Raw genomic sequence first — 13,185 nt, 5'->3', positions numbered from 1 at the left:
TGAAAAATGTAATGCAAATATGTACCACTCCTGTAAATCTGTTTGAGTGTAGAAAAAAAAGGAAATCTGTCCATCCAGCTCTCACTTATTATTTAAAAAGAGGGATGCATTTTCCACTCTTCTACAAATACAAAGAACAGACCTGAAATCTTTCCATGTACTGTACTGTAGGTAACAACTCTCTACGTGTCAAATGTCTTTTCCACAAGACCAGTCGACCCTGAGCCTCCAGCAAAAATACCTTATCTGTCCATCTGAAAATTCCATTTTACTAATGGCCGCAGCTACTGCTACATACTGTACTAAACATGCTTCTCGCACAGATCAGTTAGGATGCTGTGGTACTGTGTGTGTGTGTGTGTGTGTGTGTATTTTAAACAAATGTTTAATTTCAGCCACTGTATTGACCTTGGGTCCATGCTCTTGAGGTTTACTTCACCTCTCTTTTGTAGAGATATTAACACACAACACCTTAAATGCTTTTCTTAAGTATTACTACAGCTCAGAAAACACACACACATATGCACAGATTTTAACCATTTAAATTATATGCATTGGATTTTTGATGCATGCACAGACACAGAAAACTTACAGATGTCCATCAATGCACTCAGACAAAACAGCATAATATAAATAGCAGTGCAGTATAAACACACCTTCATAAGTTCACAAAAATCACAAAAATCTATTTTTTTCTGTTGTTTGGTGTACACAAGTGCAAAATCGCCAATTCCCAATCTGGGCACATTTTAATTACTTCTTCTGATTCTGAAGTGTGATACAATCAATGACAAAATGTCTTTGTTCTCCATCTTTTTTCTTGTTAGTGCGAAGAGGCTCCATTTATAGACACACACATGCACGCACACACACCCACACACACACATTGAGACACACCCATCGTAGTCCCCAGGTGCAGTTTCGTGGAGATGGAGGCTGAAAGCTCTGAAGGTGAACCCCATGGTGAGCAAAGGCGAGGGGTGTGCTCTGTGTGTGTGTGTGTGTGTGTGTATATGTGTGTGTGTGTGTATCTGTCCTTTCATGTATTCAGTTATCTATTATGTCTGTATTTGGGGCTGGCAGTCATGTAGACAGCCAGCTAAAGAAAGAAAAAGAAAGATGTAAGAAGGACACATAGAAAAAGACAAACAAATTCAAAACACGCATTTTTTACGCACTTGTAAATGTAAAAATGTAGAATATATCAAATTAAAAACAAACGGAAAAGGGGATAGCTTGATAGAGACCAAGAGCTTGAAGAGAGGGGGGTTGAAGGATGGAGGGGTGTAGCTTTTATCTGGAGGAGGGGAAGCCAAATTAGAATTGTGGCATGATCCCCCCCTCCTGGGACTGAGTCAATTAGCCTGCCTGGAGGAGCTGCCAAGAGGCTGAGGCTGGGGGATGGTGTCAGTAAAGAGGGTGGTGCTGGTGGGTGACTGGTTCAGACAGGCGAGGCCAAGGGCGTAGGCAAGATGGTTTTTATGGGAGGGTGGATAGATGTGGCGTGAAACTGGCTAATATAGACAGGACTGAACAATCTGCAACATAAAGGCCCACTGGGCGTTGTGGGAGATATTACATATAAGAACATAATAGTAGAAAAGATGATGGTTGAAGCATTTCCATAGGTGGGTAATACCTGCAGATGGAAGACGTAGGAGCAACCATCTCATCCACCCTAAACACAATTGCATTTGTTCATTCAATGTATAGACATGGACAGAGGGAAGTGAAACACTTTGAACAGGTCGCTCAGTCCATCACAAGTCAGACGCAACACTGCGTCCTGGCCATTATCAAAAATGTAAAGACTTGTGCTGCAATGGTTAGTCTATTTTCGATCAGACGTCAGACAGAAATGAGTCAAAAATCAAGCAAATCTGTCAAACATTTGTGTCTGTGGCTCAGCAGGTAGAGCTGGTTATCCAGTAATCATAGGGTTGGAGGTTCAATCCCCAGCCCCACATGTCAAAGTGTAAAATAGGTGAATTTGAAATTGTAGTGTTTTGTAAAGTGTTTTGCATAAACATGCTAGATAAATGCAGTCCATTTACCATTTGCTGCAAGCTTCTCAAATGTTGAGGATTTGAGAAGTTTTATATCATTGTAAATTGAGCTCTTATGGGACAAAACAAGCAGCTTTAGTTCTTTGAAACTGTGATTGACATTTTTCACTATTTTCTATACCAAACAATTAGTCAGTTAATCAAAAATTAAAGACAGATGAATCAATGATGAAAATAATTGCTCTAGCCATCTAGGGCATCCCAGCCGCCCGTTTGGCTATAAGTCATTATGGGCTTTGGTATTTTTCACAACCTGCCACTCACCCTCAATCTTTTCTACTCCTCCTCACTGCAAATTGTCCAGCAAACCACAAAAAATAATAATAACAAAAACATTCAAAAATTGTCACTTTTACCATTACTTTCCTCATAACCTTGCTCTGATTGATAGGGTGGGATATGAAAACTGGGGTAGATTCTGGGACTAACTGGAAGACACAATAAAGAAAGAATGAAAAACAATGGAATGAAGGGCTGTTGGTGTAGCTGACAGCAGCTGTACTGCAGAATTTAACAGGAATGGATGGTGAGAGGCTGGAGGTGCTGGCAAAATGCCATTCGCTTACCAAGCAGCTCATCCATAGAACATATCAATCATTATTGCACCAAATCACTACTGGCAGTACAGGCTAGCCTCAGCCATAACTTGGCATCAAACTAAGACTATTAATAATGAAAATAATTTAGAAGAAACATCCGCAGTCCTGAAAAACAGACCCTTGCGATAAATGCACACTCCATTTTCTCTCTCTCTTTGCTTTATATAATGCCCCTTCTTTTTCCAACCGTGATCCTGAGCAGCTGCAGAACAGCGGTAAGCAAGATTACAGGTGGTGAGAAGACAGGAAGATCAAGAGGGAGGAAAACGAGGGGGGAAAAAGGGGAGTACATGAAGGAGAGGGATGGAAAGGAGGAGGAACAGGCCAAGGAGTGGTGGGAGGAGGTGAGGAAAGGGTGGGTGAATACAGAAGAGTTGGGGGTTGTTGGATACTAGAAAACCAGCTTTATGGGTGTGCAGCTTTGCAGCCTCTCCAGTGGTCTTGTTGGTCCCAGCCAAACCAGCCTGACAGAGATAGAGGAGGTATGAGGGAACCCAGCAGAAAAATCCCTGCTACTGTGTATCTACCTGTGTCTGTCTGTGAGTGTGTGTGTCTGTCTGTGAGTGTGTGTGTGTGTGTGTGTGTGTGTGTTTATGAGTTTACCGAATGAGATACCAGACAGTCCCTTTGTGTGTGGTATCATCACCAGTGGCAGCAGAGGGTGGCAGTTGACTTGAGTGACAGGTTAAAGAGGGAAGGGGAAGGAGAGGAGGCTGTGCTGCATGCGCTCAGTAGCGTGTCACCAGGCAGGCCTGCGTCTCCTTTCCTTCATTATCTGACAGGCACACTGCAGAACAGCAAAATCCCCTACATAAGACCCTCGAGCATTCCTCTGGGACATGTGTATGTCTGTGTGGGTGTGTGTGTGTGTGTGTGTGGAGACAGAGACAGTTTCTGAAAGTGTGTGTGTGTGTGTGTGTGTGTGTGTGTGTGTGTGTGTGTGTGTGTGTGTGTGTGTGTGTGACGGGGATGGTGAGAATCTCGTTATTTTCCTATCTTCCTGTGTAAAGCCTCCTAATTCCACCTCACCTTCAACACTGCATGACCGCTCAAGGAGATAGGACAGGACAGACTCATAGTCCAAACTCACACATGCACTCACACACATCTACACATATTGAGAGTGCAATTACAGGTCAGCCTGGAAGTTGTTCTGCAACAGTGCTGGACAGACCTGAGCATTTGAGGAAGAAAGGAGAAATTAGGAAGGACAGTTTTTTTAGTTTGATTCAAGATCATCATAAATAGACACAGGATACTATAAATCCCAAGGACAATAATAATCTGACACTGAAAAGCACAGCATCACAAAAATATAAATCGATTGGTTGTTTGCCAACTAGAGTTCAAACTGAAGTATGTTACGGTCGAGTTCCTTTCTGGATCTGGTTTGAAATTGGTAAAATACCCAGATTTATTAATTAATCTCTAACAAATCTCATGTCAAATCTTTTATCTCCTCCTGTTTTTTATTACCAATGAGCAAGGTACAACCTTTTTTTAAAAAAATAGAAACTATATGATCTGAACTTAAGATTTAGTTCATAAATATTACGTTATTTATGACTTTTGTTACTTACAAGTGACACACTAAACCAAAACTGATTCAGTAAGGCGTGTGAAAGGATTCAGATTTGATAAAATGCTATTAAACCCCAACCCTATTAACAGAAATAGCACACTTTTATATTTATGCCTCTGTACTAAAGGGGTGTGTGTGGTGAAGGCAGTTATTATAAACACAAGGAATAAAGAGGAGTATGAGTCTTGTCCAAGTCAAGCAGGGAGTGTGGTCATGTTGTGTGCCAAAAGAAATCAGCACAAACCCCGTCCACTAAATCATGTCTTTTCTCTTTCTCCTTTCTCCCTAACACTGTTCCTGTTTTGTACTACAAAATGAAAAGAAGAAAAAACATTTTTCTTCTTTTACTTAACTTCTGAAGCTATTTTGTGTTTCAATGACTCTGTACATTTTGATATAGGTGAGAAATATGTTAATCTGATAGCAACCCTGTAAAATATGCATGATTCATAATTTTCTCTTGCTTATTTTGATACGTTTCTCCAATCAAAACAAATTGATTTTGTGAACCTTGCCCCTGGGGGTTAAGAATGTATTAAAGAGCAGTTCATTTTTGTACAACAAAGACAGTGGCTTTACACTGATCATGACCAGCTTGTGTTCATTTTTGTCAAATTTTACTTTGGGCTCAACTGGAGTTTTTGAACCAGGGTACTTAGACAAAAAATACAGTGAAACGGCATCACCTACACATTTCCTCCCCCTGAACAGCCTTCAAACCAGGCCAGGGAATCACAAACCAGTTAACCCAGTGGTCTAACATCCAGGTTACACATCCATCCACTCTCTGTAAACAGTCCACTGAACTGAGATCGATCGCCCTGTCCTCAGCCTAACCTTTACTTTAGGCCATCAGCATGTTTAAGTGATCTGCTTTCATCTGATGACATGGAGCCACCTTACCATTAACCATCCTGCATCTACACCATCTGTGCAGTTACGTGATCCTAATTAACCTCATTCCCATGTTTTGGGTCTCTGGTTTAATCTGATGACATCTACTAATCCATCAATTATGCACAATTCACTCCATCTACACAGCTTGTCAGACATCATCACTTAGCTTTTCACTTATGTGGAGCCTTAGGTGATCTTATACTGCAAGGAATGTTTTTACTTCAGTTATCAAGCTCCTCTCCTGTGGAATCAGGTCCCTGTTTGGGTTCGGGAGGCAGACACCATCTCCACATTTAAGAGTAGGCTTAAGACTTTCCTCTTTGATAAAGCTTATAGTTAGGGCTGGCTTGGGTGAGTCCTGAACTATCCCTTAGTTATGCTGCTATAGGCCTAGACTGCCGGGAGACTTCCCATGATGCACCACTTTCCTCTCTCCTCCTCTCCCTCTCCATCTGTATGCACTTTTATCCCATTACTGCATGTTACTAACTCGACATCTCGCTTCCGTAGTTTTGTGCTTTCTCATTTCTCTCCTCTCTCCTTCTGTTGCTTTCAGCAGGTATTTCTGCCTCCGGAGTTGCAGAGAATGGATCTGTGGTTGTGGGCCACCTGCTGTTCCAGCTCGACAACTGCTACTACAGTTGTTGTTATTGGCTTTGTTACTATTATTGTCATTATTATTCCTATGACTATCATATTATTATTACTTTATTAATATTAATATTACCACTACCATTACATTATTATTTTTTTAATTCTAGGTGGATTTTGCATTGTGCCCCCCCTCTCTCATGGCAGCAGTGGATGGCCGCCCACCATTGAGTCTGGTTCTGCCCAAGGTTTCTGCCTGTTATAAGGAAGTTATGAATTGCGCTATATAAATATAATTGATTTGAATTGAATCAGATATTTCCTAATTTAAATAATATTTTTGTTAATTTTCTTTTCTCACCTCATTCAATTAAAATTATTCCTTTGTCTGACATACTGAAAGTCAATATATTTACCTGAACCTTGTATAGAAAGTCAAAGTTACCCTTTACATTATCTCACGTCCTTACACAAATTTGGCTTCACTGCTCTTTCACATTCTAAGAAATCTGCCATCCTGATTTATTTTTGTGCAGTTCCCTTATTTTCTCTTCTATCTTTTAAGATCTCTTCACCTGAAAAGGTTGAGCTTGAGTATCTAACATCCTTTATCTACCTTTTTAACACAGTGATAAATTAGGGAAACAATCTTCGCTGACCTCAGGTTCAACTCTTTTGTTATCCATCCATCCATTCATACATGTGTTTAGGTTATCTACACATATCAAATGACACATTTAAAACATGAGATCTATTATCTTGCACAGTATCCTATATCACCTACATAGTCAAAATTTTTGCCTATGGGTTATCATACACATGCTTTAGTAAGTGATTAGATGAAATTAATGTAAGAATCACTAACTGCAGCACAAACCTTAAATGTTTAGGTTTATTAACACCTGCTGATGTAACACACAAATGCACATATGCACTAAGGCAGTTATATTACATTAAATAGTTAAAGCTGGTGATCAATTAATAAAGATAGAATTTGCAGCATTCTGTTCCATTATGTAACATTCTGTTCTGTAGTTTAACCACTTATTTATTTATCTATTATTTGGAAGATTAGGATATTTTCAGCATACTGTACGTGTTTTTTTTTCATTTTTTGCTTCACTTTCTATAAGTGAAATAATATTCTAAGCTGACCTCCACACAAGAGGACCCAGTTTCTTGTAAACTGCAGATTAACAGTGTCTTAATGTAGCAGAAAATAGCTACTTTTGTTTTTCTTTACTTTTGTCATATCAGAACGAAAATCGCTTTAAGTAAAAAATCTAGTTTTTGGCAATCTGTAAAAGTCCGACTATAATTACCCTTACCCTTAGTACTCATGATGTGAATGTGAAAACTTTACATTTTGAACATGTGTAGTACAGAAATAATATATACATAAACCCAAAGCTGCACACATACATATATACACACATTTATGGACTTTTACACTTCATTAGCCACGACTTCCAAAGGGCAAGTATCATGTTGTTTTTTTTAATCAGAAGGATCGAAAAAGAAAACAAAAAGTAAATAAATAAAATAACCTGATGAAAGTTTGATGCTAACAGCCTTTTGCTTTTTATTTGAATGAGGGAACAACCTCCGCTCCAGTCTGTCCCCTCTGGCTATATGGGAAAAAGTCAATATTTCAAGAGAGCAGAGGCACTCATTAAATATTTCAAACAAAGGAAAACATCGCTGCCCAGTCTCTCTGTCTCTCTCTTGCTATACCTAGCCTCATCAGTTCTCGCTTATCTTTCTACTTCACTTCTTCACTTCATACACAAAGAGAAAAAAAGGCAACCAAGACAGAGCTAACATAGACAGTCCAAGAGAAGATATTTATCCTGTGGTCTAGACACATTAGGTATTGTACCATACTTTCCTAAATCTTTATGTTTCTGCTTACACATTTTTTACCTACGTTCTGCTGACCTGGTAGATATTTCAGGAAATGGATAAGAGGAAGGTTAATGGGCTTTTCCACTGAGGAAGGGTTGAGATGGGGGTTAATGGGTTTTAAGGTGCGGCAGTGGATCAGTGTATAGCCACCTTAACCATAAAGTTACCTTGGTGGTCGATTCATCACCAGGCAATCAGCGGACCCACCTTGAACCCACAGGAGCTGTTAAGTTAAATAAATGTCCACTTTGCTGCTCTCTGATATAAAATGATTGAACACAAGACAGAATGCAACCTGTGACCCAGATGGTGAAAGCTATTATACATATGCTGTTCTATACACTGTGCCTGTCTGTCCTGGGAAAATCCTGTGACACACAGGAAGTGATGTGTTTTAAATTTGCATCAGCAGCAATGTGTTTGAAATATACACAAAGAAGAGCTGGGTAATTAGCATGAGCAGCAAAAGCCACCATGGCTGAACAGAATGCAACTGAATGCAAAGCGTGACACCTACAGAAACTCAAGAACATCCAAGATGAAAGATGGAATACTGGCCCATATAAATATATTGCGAATGATAGATAAGGAACCCAAACATTTCAATCAAAGCTGCTCAATTTCTATTCATTTGGTGCCCATTAACACAAGTTGTAAATTGTTGTCATTCAAGTTTGCTACTTCACTAAATGCACTTTAAAAATGTAATTAGCCTAATTCTTAACTGCACTGTACAATCTGTCATGCATCTTAATCAGGCCTGACAATATGAGGATCTTACTTTTGTTCTAAGTGGCTCCATCTATGTCCAGCACTTTTAAGATTTTGAAAAAGTATTTCTCCAATTTAGCATTGTACTCCTATAATATTGTTGGACTCACAATGGACAGTTTTAAAAATGGATTAAAATCGATGCAACAGAACCAGAGATATTGTATTTTTTTATGCCATGCATTCTTCTTCCATGTCAAAACCAGGTGCCTATATTACCCACAATTCACCTTACCACCAATAGTTTGTTCACAGATAGGGGTGTAGTATAATAGTAGCGGCTAATGTTGCCTCGAACTGCTAGTCTCAAGGAGAGATGCTGTTCCTCATGCTTCACTTCTTTCTAACTTCACACCTCACATTTGTTTTTCATTGTCAGACTTGTAGTCTTCAGCCCCAACTGAAGCTGATAATTTGAGGCAATTTATCAGAGTTTACACAGCTCCCTCTGGAACCACAAAATGATTTATACAACTTTTTTCACATATTTTTCACAAGACCTATAAACAGGCTGAAAAATCTGTGGAATTACCCTTTAAAAAAGAAAACAGAACAAAAAGATGGCCATTAGATGTAAAAACTGTTTAAAAAATGCTCTCATTTATGCTTACAATCACTGTCAAGTAAGTGGGGGTTTCTATTAAAACCATCAAGACATGTAAGTAAGTTGTAACTAAACTCCATCTCAGTAGTTATTGCTTGTCACCTAAGATATCACCAAGATGAAAGAATGAGACCTTTGGCCAAATGGCCACATTACAATTAACTAGCTACAGCTACAATTAACTATCATGTAACACCTTGTTGGACCATCCACTGCTCCCAGAACAGACCACATTGCAAAGGTAAATTAAGGATTAATGTTTTAAATTCAATGGTATGGTAATGGTAATGGACTGTACTTATATAGCGCCTTTCTAGTCTTTTCTGACTACTCAAAGCGCTTCAGTTACATATCACATTCACCCCAGTCATGCACATTCATACACTGATGGCATACTAAGTGGTCATCAGTCCAAGGTAACTAATCATTCATACACACTCACCCACTGAAGGCACAGCCCTCGGGAGCAATTTGGGGTTCAGTGTCTTGCCCAAGGACATTTCGGCACATGGGCTGGGGGAAGCTGGGATCGAACCACTGACCTTCCGATTGGTGGACGACCCACAGTCGCCCTAATGGAAGGGTTAGTGTGCAGGATAAGGTGGATTTGGGGTGGAGGGGTTATAAAGACCAGTGAGACCTGGGATTACAAGACTAAATAGGTGAGATGACAGACAAAATGCATACCTGTGAGCTTGAAAACATACAAAACATTCTGGAGATAACTGGGTATATAAAGAGAAGATGTTGATGCTACAAATAGTATTAAAGAGAACAGATATTTAAATCTTTATAAAGGCAGATGAAAGGTAATAAAGAGGATGGGGAAGAGAAAAGAGAGGGGTGGGAGAAAGGATGAGAGCAAGGCAGAGTGGCATGGGTTAAGCCTATGTCATTAGTTGTGGGATTTCAGCAAAAACCTGTAGAAAAGGCAGAAGTAAATTAGATTTGAGAACAAAAGTGGCAGAGTGTGGCAGGATGGGGGTAGAGGGAGGAGTGGAGGGATGAGGCACACAATACCTGCAGGTGTAAAAGGACCAAAGGCTTCTAATGTTCTGTATGTCCACTGGTTTCTTTATTCACCGCTGATTTATGGTCTGTTATTTATTTAATGCTTTGTTGTTCAAGTGCAAGGTTCTAAGCTTTACACAAAAGCATTTAAAAGCAAAAACTGGTCATATTACAAAGCTATAACATGGATGTAGACCTTATCTTCTCAAGTTTAAAACATAACTTCAGTGTTACTTATCACAGCCAACTGGAAAAGACTCTTTCTCTGCAAAAGAAATAATAATTCCCGCTAAATCTCTCACTTCCACTAGTGGATCATCAGGAAATGAAACATCCAAGACAGACCCAGACTCTCCCACATGCACGCAACTCTTTATCCTTTCCTGATTTATGCTCAGATGAATCACCCACTGATCAAATCCAATTAACAAACCCACAAAATGTTCTCACTTGAATATACTCCCTCTAAAAGGTCCAGCCACGCTATTATGTTACTCAAGGAAATCACCCTAATGATCAACACAGATATGAAAACACAAATACAGCAGAGTTGACACACATTCAGAGCTGCATAATTCCAACAGAAACACCTACACAGGGTGTTCCCCAGATTCAGTATTACTTCAAGAAATTGAAATCATTCCACTTTTTTTGGCTCAGTTATTTAAAACCATTGAATAAATAAATGTAACTCAAAACACAGCATAGACATTCCACTCACATTTTGCACCTCAGTCAAACACAAACTACTTCCTACATCAGTTACTCATTAAATTAAAAACTCTAATTATTAACTAATAAATACGATACTGATATGGACATTGATCCTGGCAGATATTGGAACCACTGGGATGCTGTCAGAAAATCAAAATCTCACCTTCATCAGCAGCTTCCTCTGTCTGTGTTCCGTTTCAGTCCTCAGCCCCTCCTAGTCACTTTCCCTTTGGCAGGTGCCATCATGGTCAAGTAGTCCACTGGAAAGGGCTATTCTCTAATTTTCTCTGTCTCTCTCTCTTTCTTCTACCCCCTCTCTGAGTCCTGTTGAGATTTGTATCACCAAGAGAAAAGCAGCGTGTGTATGTGTATGTAAGTGTGTGTGTGTGTGTGTGTGTGTGTGTGTGCGTGTGTGTGTGAGTGTGTATGTGTGTGTGTTTTGTGTGTGTGTGTGTGTGTGTGTGTGTACGCGCACAACTCCAAAGGTCCTGGAATTCCTGAGTCCTGCGCTAAAGAGCAAGCGTGGTTGAGCTCCCTCTCTGTCTCTCTCTCTGCACTCCTTTTCTTTTTCCTCTAGTTCCTGGCAGAGAGGAGGGGAAGAAAGTCAGGGGGTGGGACGGAAGACAGAAGCTGCTTTCAGCCAACACTTTCTCTATCTCTTCTTTCTTCCTTTCTTTCTATTCCTATGTCCTTTTCCCTGTCTCTTTCTTTTTGCCTAACTTTTACGCTCTGTCTTTTGGCTTGTTCTCTGTGACAGATACTCTTTCACTGCTCAGCAAGGCGTGAAAGCAAAGCTCTCTCTGTCATACGCACACACTCACCCTCCTCTTTCTTTCAACGCCACTCCCTCTGCCACAGTCCAGAGGTAAAGTCACTCCCTCGCTGTGTCACCCAGCCACAGTGTTTTTCTCCTACTATCATTCAACATGCTTAATTTTCAAAAGGCTCAGTACTGTGTGGGTCCATGTGTGTTTCTTAGTGGTCCAGCAAATGTTTGGCTGATCTAGTCATGATAATGATCAGGGCGAGACTGGGATAAGGGTACACTTAACACTTGGATTTAATTTCAGTTTGAAGTTCCTTCACAAAGTTCACACATTCTTTGAAAAAGACCCCATTCCAACTAGGCTGCTTAAAGAAGTTTAACCCTTAGTTAGCGCTTCTTTACTGGATATGATCAATCTGTCTTTATTAAAAGGCTGTAATTAAACTTCTTCTTAAAAAGCACTCTTGATCCAGGGGTTTTAGCCAACTATAGACCTATATCTAACTTTCCCTTTCTGTCTAAGATCCTTGAGAAATCAGTTGTGTGACTTTCTAAATAACAATAGTTTATTTGAGGATTTTCAGTCAGGATTTAGAGGGCATCACAGCACAGAGACAGCACTGGTGAAAATTACAAATGACGTTTTAATTGCAACGGACAATAGACTTGTCTCTGTACTTGTCTCTGTACTTGTCTTGTTAGATCTTAGTGCTGCATTCAACACCACTGACCATCACATCCTATTATAAAGACTGGAACATTTAATTGTCATAAAAGGAACCACAGTAAGCTGATTTAAATCCTATCCATCACATCGATCTCAGTTTGCACATGTTAAAGGTGAGTACTCCGTGCACTCCAAAGTCAGTCACGGAGTTCCACAAGGTTCTGTGCTTGAACCAATTCTGTTCACCTTATATATGCTTCCTCTGGGCAATATTATTAGGAAACACTCCATAAACTTTCATTGTTATGTGGATGATACCCAATTCTATCTATAGATCAAGCTAGATGAAACTAACCAGTTAGCTAAACTTCAAGCATGCCTTAAGGATATAAAAATCTGGATGACCTGCAAATTTTTGATGTTAAACTCTGACAAAACTGAAGTTATTGTTTTGTACATGGCCCCAAAAAAATCAGAGACACATTATCTAAAGATATAGTTAATCTAGATGGCAAAATCCTTCTCCTCACCTACAAAGCTCTTAATGGTCAGGCACCATAGTATCCTAAAGAGCTCATAATACCATACCCCACCAGAACAATGCACTCCCAGATTGAAAGGTTTCTTGTGGTTCCTAGTCTCCTAAAGTAGAATGAGAGCCAGAGCCTTCAGTTATCAGCCTTAAGTTCCTCTCCTGTGGAATCAGGTCCCAGTTTGGGTTCCTGAGGCACTATTATTTATGGTGGAGTGCAGAGGATGAATTGAGGAGTCTCACATCCTGAGGAAAGAAGCTGCTCTGTTGTCTGGTGGCACGGCAGCAGATAGGTCTGTATGTAGACAGGGGTATGTGTCTTCGTCTTTTGTTTTTTCTCAATCAGCTCCTTGATTATGTTGACATTGAGCAGTAGGTTGCAAGATTGTTGATTTCGTCCCTATATGAATTCTCATCGTTGTTTGTAATCAGGCCAATGATAATAGTGTCATCCGCAAACTTCTCAACAGAGTTCTCTCC

The 13,185-nt window shown here is 39.8% G+C and overlaps 1 protein-coding gene across 1 annotated transcript in view; it reads right to left on the bottom strand.

Moving 5' to 3' along the window:
* sema3b (sema domain, immunoglobulin domain (Ig), short basic domain, secreted, (semaphorin) 3B) overlaps window positions 1-11,534 on the bottom strand; it is an 84,288-nt gene extending 72,754 nt beyond the window's left edge. Inside the window, exon 1 of the mRNA XM_044210778.1 lies at window positions 10,904-11,534. The gene's annotated coding sequence lies outside the window, so the exon portion shown is untranslated. The remainder of the gene's footprint in view (window positions 1-10,903) is intronic.
* Between the last annotated feature and the right edge of the window lie 1,651 nt (window positions 11,535-13,185).

The sequence above is a fragment of the Siniperca chuatsi genome, linkage group LG10, assembly GCF_020085105.1.
Source record: "Siniperca chuatsi isolate FFG_IHB_CAS linkage group LG10, ASM2008510v1, whole genome shotgun sequence".
Classification (NCBI taxonomy): domain Eukaryota; kingdom Metazoa; phylum Chordata; class Actinopteri; order Centrarchiformes; family Sinipercidae; genus Siniperca; species Siniperca chuatsi.
This window is presented reverse-complemented; position numbering and strand designations above follow the sequence as displayed.